At 36.4% G+C, this 7,650-nt stretch overlaps 1 pseudogene; it reads right to left on the reverse strand.

Annotated features, from left to right (window-relative positions):
• Positions 1–2,843: 2,843 nt before the first annotated feature.
• On the reverse strand, positions 2,844–4,300 carry LOC132286965 (homeobox-DDT domain protein RLT1-like; annotated as a pseudogene).
• Between the last annotated feature and the right edge of the window lie 3,350 nt (positions 4,301–7,650).

Consider the following 7,650-nt stretch of genomic DNA (forward strand, 5'->3'; position numbering starts at 1 on the left):
ATTTGAATGTAAACAGAATCATCTAGGGGATTCAAGTTATGTTACTCCGGGATTGTGTTGATAATAATTATATTTGTATATATACTATACCTTAGATGTTAAAATCTAATATAAGTGTTTTTTTATTCATTGTTTGAAGGAGCTTTGAAGGACTTGTAATGGATGAATCATCATGAATCCATCAAGTATGTCATGGTTGATGTGAAGGAATTCAACTTTACTTTTTTTATTGTGGAACCATACCAAACAATGGTTATTTGATGCTGTAAAATACTTAGTTTTTTGTCAGGGGATATGAATTTTTTTACACTAATGTAGCAATTTCTTGGAGACACTCTATCGAATTAAAATATATATGAATGAAGCCCATATTAAATATGTAACGCACAAGTCAAGAAAAAATGATGTCAATTTCATTAAATTAAGAACAGTAAGGATAAAACATATGTTATGACTATTTGTACGAGAAAAAATCAATTGTACCGATTGTATTAATGACGTGGTGTCACGAACTGATTAGATACTAACAGCTAGAGATAGAATTTATTAAAATAAAATATTTTTATTTATGTAACATGATACAATTGATTAATTACACAAATAATGAAGTATTAAATGTGTACCAACACAGCAATTTAGCACAAAAAAGATTTTGGTGAGAAATGAGGACCATCATGATATACACTTAGAGAGCGTCAGTTTGGGGTACATATCACTTGGGTCTGACATTCATGCTTAAAATATTTGTGCGTGAGCGTGCGCGCCAATTGATTAGCTATTGCATATCTCGCATGTGCCGAATATGGAACGAGAAAATTGAAACATGTCTAACTTTAGAAGTGTATGCACATTATATACATATATTGATAGATATATATATATACATATATATATATATATATCTCATTAAGTTCTCATTGCGGTAATCTTTTGTACATGTAACTCCAACACTTATTTAATGTATATGGCAAATTACACAAAGGACCTCTCAAGTTTTTAATTTGTACATGTAGATAAAAGGTGGTCACAATATAACAGAAAGACTCAAATTAACTGTTTGTGATTAGTGGATTGATATGAATTTACATTTTTGTCCTTAGAGTTAAACTATTTGTTTAATGAAAAATCTAAATTTTTTTTTTTTTGTATATTGTTAAAGTTATGGTTTTAACCCTAAGACTCTATCCCAGCGACCAAATTGCAAAACCCACAAAACTATGTGCAACAAAACCAATCACAGACCCAAATCCAACCACAGAGCCACAAATCATTCCGACCTCATCACAGCCAAGTCTTCTGTTCGAAGCTCGTCACTCCATCACTGCCATCACTACACAGCTCTCCACCGTCCGAGCTCAACCTCGCTCACGCATTCGAGCTCGCCACCGCCTCCATCACAGCCGACATCCGCCACAGCTAAGCTCATCCCATCCGAGCTCGCTATCGCTTCCATCTCAGCCGACATCCTCCATGGCCGAGCTCGTCGCCTCCTCCATTAAAGCTGAGCTCGCCGCCATCATCCTCGAGCTCACAGCCAAAGTTGCAACCAGCCCATCGCCGTCACAGCTAGCCGATATCCACCTTGGCGTGCACAAACTACCGTCGCCAAAGCCAGATCCGTCTCGCCGTGCACTGTCGCAGTTCATCTACAGCCGCTGTCGCTCGACGCCATTGATTCCGGCAACTGGGTTGAGTGAATCAATCGCATCGCGACGCTTATCCAAGGGCAACGACTTCTTCTCTTCGATGACAGTGGCGATTGAGACGTCCTCGACGCGTTAACACTTCAGATCGGGGAGCGAATCGGCAATTCCTTTATTGCATTTCATGGTGGCGAGACGCGACTCCGGTTTCAACTAACAAGCTTGGTGAGGACTGTGATATTCTGACCATGGCAAGACAATTTTTGGCATTGGTGACGGTTTTGGGTTGGCTTGGTTCGGCTTTAATCTGTGTTGGGGTTTTGTGGTTTGGGTCTTGCGTTTGGGTTTTGTGAATTGGTTTTGGTTACGGGTTTGCAATTTGACAATTAGGGTTTGGTTGGGTGAGGACAACAATGATGGGACTATAATATGTGTGTTGTAGGCGTCGCCGGGAGAGAGGATGAAAGCCTCGCCGCAGCCGTTGTTCTTCCTCCAGACGAGAGAGATAAGATGAGTTGAGATGAGATCTTTAATCTTGTGGTGTTAACGTGGTGGTGTTGAAGGGCTGAGGGGAATGGGGGCGGTGGCAGAGGTGGAGGAAAGAGGTTGTGAGATTGTGGAAGCAGAGGGAGGGTGGTGGATGTTATAGTGGAGAGAGGGTGGAATGATGTGTTTAGAGAGAGAAAAGAGGAATGATGTGGTAGGGAAGCAATGGGGTGTACCCAGGGGCAAAAATGAAAATTTTCAATATACAATATCTTTTCTTTTTTTCATTAAAAATAAATACTTTAATTTTAAGGTCAGAAGTGTAAATTTATATTTATTTTTTGTGGTCAAACGGTCAATATGGATCTTCTTGTAATATTGCTATAACTTCTATGTACATGCACAATATGAAAACCTCGTGGGTGGTTTGTGTAATTTACCTTAATGTATATTCAGAATGTCCCAAAATTTATGAATAATAGATATCCTATATACATCAATTTCAAAATTATTATAGAGTGAAAGATGAGCTAAATTAGGGTTAGAAGGCACTCAATGTGAGAGAATCTAATGAAGAATAGAAGTGCACACAAATCAAATTAATTTGATTTATCTATAAAACTTAAACTAATTCATGTCAAATAACAATTTTATAAAACGTAAAATCGAATCGAAGTGAACAACAACACCGAACCTTCATGACATAGAATTGTCTTCATAAAATTAAGTCTTTTCATTGATAAAAGGGCAAATTTCTCAAAACCCCCAAAACTATCAAAAAATGATCATAAAACCCCAACCAGTTTTTAAAACCCCCAATAATATAACAACGTTATCATTTTACCCCAATTCTGTCAATTGGCCTCGTTAACCCAGCACATAGTTAACAATTACTTTACCAAATTGAATTTTGTGACCAAAATACCCCTGAATATCATATGGCAAATAAGTAATATATATTAAAATGTGTTATTCCGAAAATACCCCCAAACTTGTCACAGTTAAAACACGTTTTGGTCATCTTTTCCCTCCTCCTTCTCATTCTCTCTCTGTACTGGCTACCATCTCCGCCGCCCAATCGCCGTTAGTGAGATGGTAAGAAGGTGTTTATGGCTGAGATGCTTAATGGAAGAGGGACTAAATAGTACAAAAAAATGAGAAACGAGTGGAAAATAAATGATTGGATCAAGAAGAATAGATAGGGACGATAACTTGTGATATCACATATCCAGTTAGACAAGAGATCGATTTAACCTTATCTTCCCTCAAATCTCAATGGCTTACCCAATTGCGCCTCCACATAAGCTATCACTGTGTGCTCCATTATCTACCGCAGTAACTCATATAATACCTTCGCGCCATTGGCACATCATCCCCGTAATCAAATTGACTCAAGCCCCAGCCCGAGCCCGACCCTGACTCGACCCCAACGCATGATCACTACCCCTCTCAGCCACCATCAATTCCGGTCTAGGAGAATCCATTGAACCAGTCGCCTCCACCCGCAACTTTTTCGCCGCCGCATCTTTTTTATCCTTCAACCTTCTATGACAAAACCATATCTGCAATTGCCGGTCTGTTAACCCCAATTTCTCTGATAGCTCTACCCTCGTGGACTCCGACATATATGTTTCCACTGACCAAACAACAAAACCAGAAACAATCAATCGAGAAACAATCAATCGAGACCTTATAAATACATTCATAAAACATATATAGATGTATAGATATTGAATATAGAAACATATATATGATATACAAAATTATACATACAGGCATATGTTTTCTCGAGGGTTTCCAATTGGAAAGGAGTCTTCATCTGACGCTTGGGCTTTTTCTGTCCATCAGATGGATTGTTGTTGTTTCTATTGTTCTCTCCTTCTGAAACAGCCTCCATTGAAGATCAACAAACCCTAGAAAAAAAAAAAAAAAAGAGGGTATTATTTGGTGTTCTGTAGCGGCGAAGTAGAGATGTGTACTCTGGAGCAGCTGATGAGGGCTTCGGCGGAGCTGCTCGGGAAGGGTACAATGGGGACGACATACAAGGCAGTGAAGGATAGTTGGCTGATCGTGCTGGTGAAGAGGGTCAACGCCGGCAAGACTGCAATTACGACCGGTGTAACAATACACACACACACACACACACGACTTGTTCAATGAATCAAACAATATTGTTTCCTTTTGTGGTAAAGGATAATATTGTAACTTAAAAAATATGATTTTTTAATTTTTTTAAATAAAAGGGAATATAATAAGGGTTATTTAGTCATTTCACATATCTTTAATGGCCAATTAACAGAGTTGGGGTAAAATGATAACGTTGTTATATTGTTGGGGGTTTTAAAAATTGGTTGGAATTTTATGATCATTTTTTAATAATTTTGGAAGTTTTGAGAAATTGTCCTTGATAAAAAATAATATTATAAGAAGTCAATCATCTAAATATATATATATATATATATATATATATATATATAACGAAACGGTTCAAATTGAATTGATTTTTGTTTTTTTCCCTCAAACGGCAATTGAATTGGGTGTGCACCCTTAATGAGTAATGTAAAAATATAGTAGCTCTAACTTTTTTGGGAGACCCACCTTAGTGACAATGTTATATTAATGGTAAGAGATTCACACGTGAATTTTGCATATCATGTACTTGAAAAAGTGTCCCACAAAAGAAGATTACATGAAAGATTACTAAAATTTTTCAAAAAAATTTTAGGAAGATCAAGTGTATCTAAAATTAATTAAAAATAATACCCACTTAATGGAATATCCTTATTTCATTTTCTATGATTTTTCTTTCTTAAAAAAAAAAAAAAAAAACACAAAGCAGATCATTAGACTCAGCCAAGTGTTCATCTTTTTGAAAAAGATATTTCCTTTGCCGACCAATACAATTCCACAAATTTAAATCAGACACTGGGTTTATGCCACGTGTACGGCTGAGACCACGACACGAGCACGAGCGCAGATCAAACAGTTTTACGTGTCCGGCAAAGGAGCCAAGTCAAACATGCCACGCAACAAAAGCCAGCGAACACCACGGAATCTTGAAGTCAGTGGGTCCCACACTATTTGATGGTGATGCGCAATGCAACGTGGCAGCAACACACTGCGGTGGTGGAGAGAAGAGGTGGGCCCATTTGGCCCGAAGCATCTCTTTCATTTATTCGGTTCCAGTGGTTGCAGATAAGAATGGCAGTGAGGATGTGATGTACCCAAGGGGGGCCTCAGAGAGATGGAGGCCGTGGTGGCAGTGACAGCACACACAAACGTCCACAGACCCCCATCTCACGCTGTCTCTCTCTCTCTAGACTATCTTTCTCTCTCTATATATAGATGTACATCTGTGTGCATATCTATCTATATGTATATTGTTCTTATAGCTGATGTCACACGTGTAGAGTCGTTTTCAGTGGGCCCACACGTCACGTGTCATCACGTGTGCATGTCAGCAGAACATTTTCACTGCATTGCCCATTTTCATGTAGAGAGATTTGGATGAGGAAGAGGAAAAACGATCTCAAACTACATGCAATGCCATTTTTACTTGGACGGTGTAAGATTTTTTTTGAAATGCAATATTTATTATATTTTGAGAATCCAATATATTTTATTTTTTATAATCAATATGAATTTATTGCATTATCAAAATAAAAGTATTGCATTATGAAATTATGAAGTATAGTATGAAACTTTGTATTGAAAAATATTTTGATTTATGTAGGAGTTGAATTGTTATTTGAAAAATAGTACCTCCCTCGCACCGAGACACGAAACTTGGTCGTTTAATTAATTTGATTCTACATATAAACATTATTCTCGCAATGTTTCTTTGGATAATGATATAATGTCTGATTGATATTTTTTTTACAACATAAATAATTAATAAGATTAATATTATAAATAGCAGAGGGTGATATAATACAGGATATAATGGAGCATCTGGAGACTCTTTCGGGTAGCCATCATGACCCTAACGGCTTTAATAGGGGTAATTTAGTTCTTTGGTTCAAGGATAGATACCATTACATTAAATGTACATCTTTTCGAAGACGGCGATAGCTGAGATCCGTTAATGTGATTAGCAATGTTGCAGTCAAGGCACATGGACTCATCATTCTTTTGTTTGTCTAGGCATTTAGTGTTATTGGTGATACCGAACTCGTGTCAAGCTTAGTGACATGGGATGTGCCATGTGGCCTTGCGGGCTAAATCCCCCACAGAATATTTATCTCATTGATTGTCATATGGTAACAAAACTTGAACCTTCAAACATTCGTACTAAGGGTCCGAGGAGATACCCTAAGCCCCAAACTCTAATATATATATATATATATATATATATATATATATATATATTAAGACCATTTTGTGATTGATATTGTACATATCACTTAATCAGCTAATTAGAGCCCAATAAGTTTGGGCTTATTTAAACGCACTAATCCAAGGAATCAACCTGCTGGGTATTGGATCCAGTAGAGGCTTACTAAGGAATTCCTAGGGCCAACCTTCGCTTCTACACACTATAAAATGAGAGAGCCCAAAACAATGCTGCTTCCACGTCTTATGCACGTGAGTAAACAATGTATAATATTATGTCACTAAAATAGAAATTTAGTCATGTTGAAATCTTTTTTTTTCCAGTATTGTAAAATTAATTTAGAAAGATCGTACAACAAAACATAACACAATGTGCAAAAGTTCACAATTTGACCTAATTTTCTGAACATAAAAGAGCACCTTCTTAATAGAGCTGTAGTTGATTCAATTTTCAGTGGAATGCTTTCGTTCAATTGATTTTTGGTCAAATCAAGCAAATCCAAGTCCTTAGTTTGTAGCAAGTTTCTCAACAATTTTACTATATTCTTCAACTATATACAACTTCTTCTCTATTTATATATTTGGATAGGTGTCAAAATATTATTGGGCCACATACCTGCAGAAGGAGCAACTCTCTTCTATTATTTTGGGAAATTAATACATAAAGAAAACATGGAGGGTTATTGAATTAATTCCAAAAAAAAAACTATTTTCCTTATTTATTGAATCAATTAGAAGTGAGTTCCAAATTTTTTAACTCTCCCCCTCCAAACTAAGTTTCCAAAGTATTGTTGATTCGATTGATTTTGAACTTAAAGACCCACGCCACTATTGGGGAAAATAAATAAATAAATAAAAATATAACAAAACTGTGCAGTTAAATTACACCTAATATCACACCTTTTATTTACTCTGAAACCTAATATTATAACTATTACATCTTTTATTTACTCGCGACCACATATGCGTGTCACACCCTCTACTCTTTATACAGACCTCTTAATAGAAATTATGATTTACTCTTTAGAATACTCCTTTAAAATATCTACGGATCTATAAAATTCACTACACTTTACAAATCTTCTTTATACTTTATAAATATTTACAATCTTATTCCAACTCGTAACAAACATAGAAGACTCTAAACTATATATATTTGCATCATTATATGAATTCTCGAAACTACATA

The sequence above is a fragment of the Cornus florida genome, unplaced genomic scaffold (genome assembly GCF_030987335.1).
Source record: "Cornus florida cultivar Cherokee Brave unplaced genomic scaffold, ASM3098733v1 CherokeeBrave_3.0.0_Hap2_Chr02, whole genome shotgun sequence".
NCBI lineage: Eukaryota > Viridiplantae > Streptophyta > Magnoliopsida > Cornales > Cornaceae > Cornus > Cornus florida.